This window comes from Arachis ipaensis, chromosome B04 (assembly GCF_000816755.2).
Source record: "Arachis ipaensis cultivar K30076 chromosome B04, Araip1.1, whole genome shotgun sequence".
NCBI lineage: Eukaryota > Viridiplantae > Streptophyta > Magnoliopsida > Fabales > Fabaceae > Arachis > Arachis ipaensis.
In genome coordinates this window covers 97,512,107-97,513,264 of record NC_029788.2, presented here as the reverse complement: position 1 = coordinate 97,513,264, position 1,158 = coordinate 97,512,107, and the positions used below count along the sequence as shown (strand labels likewise).

Sequence of the window (1,158 nt, the reverse complement as noted above, 5' to 3'; positions counted from 1 at the left end):
TAGACAATTATTTCAAAGAAAAAAGAGTATATATTTAGCATAGACAGAGAATTGTTTTTATAATATTGGTAGATAAAGTGTTGAGTTATAAATGGTTTAATAATACATATTATTCTATATATAGAAGAATATCATTAGCCTATGATTATTAAATTAACTTTATAACGATCTCTTAGTTTCTCTTACCTTGGCTTTTACTTAGTTTTCTATTTTTGGACGGAAAACTATAATAGTAGTGGCTGTTTTTAAATTTCATTGCTCAGTGGTACGGAGTGATAGTGGGACAATAATATTTAATAAAAGCACCGTGGTTATTAGAAACTAGTCCTTTTTTTCTTTTAACCAAAATTTAATTCATGTTCGGTGAGGGTGTAATTAATGGCCATGAAATGTTGTTTTCAAAATTATAATGATGAGCCTCTATTCTTGTTACTTTTTTCTGTGCATCAAATTTCTCTGGGCATAAGAAAATACCTCTCCTTTGTTTAGTTTCTATTGGTTAGTTTTTTCCTAATATTTAATATCTTCAACGTGCAAGTGGTCCCCAACATTGTATACATGACCCTGTTATTGATTGGGTATTACAACTTAAGGCAATTTCTGTTTTGAGCTGTCTATGCCTTTTCTTTTTAGTTGAGTTCTCTCTCACCACAATTTCATAACTCCCCTTAACTACTTTTTATCACTTATAATTTATGTGCTCCTAATTTGAAAACGAAATTTTCGGTTTACTAAATTGAGGACTTATTATTACTACACTTTTCCATAAGTTCCTCATGTCCAACCCACTTTTAACACAAAATCCAAGTCTCTAGTATTGTTTGTGGCTCATGTAGAAGATATGAAAAGTTACAAAACTCATCAACGTGCATGCATAGCTTCCCATCATTTAATTAGAAAGACCCAAACCTTATGACTTTACCTGTTGACTATATAACTCATAAAATTTTAGTACCGGTCTGCTGATTTTTAACTTTTTCTTCGAATTAGCTAGTAATTCATTTGATTAATTTCAAGAGTGATGTTGATTATTTGAATATCCCTGATAAGTGAGCTTCAGTTTGACATCCAACACGATCCAAAGATTAAAAAGAAAAAACAAAAGAGTTTAAGGTTTCAAGTATGGACTCCACATCTCTACCAAAATTTAGTTAAGAG

General features: G+C 30.5%; 1 protein-coding gene across 1 annotated transcript in view; it reads left to right on the top strand.

The window, feature by feature from the left end:
* LOC107639487 (glycerol-3-phosphate 2-O-acyltransferase 6) overlaps positions 1–1,158 on the top strand; it is a 3,790-nt gene that overhangs the window by 1,088 nt on the left and 1,544 nt on the right. The window lies entirely within an intron of this gene.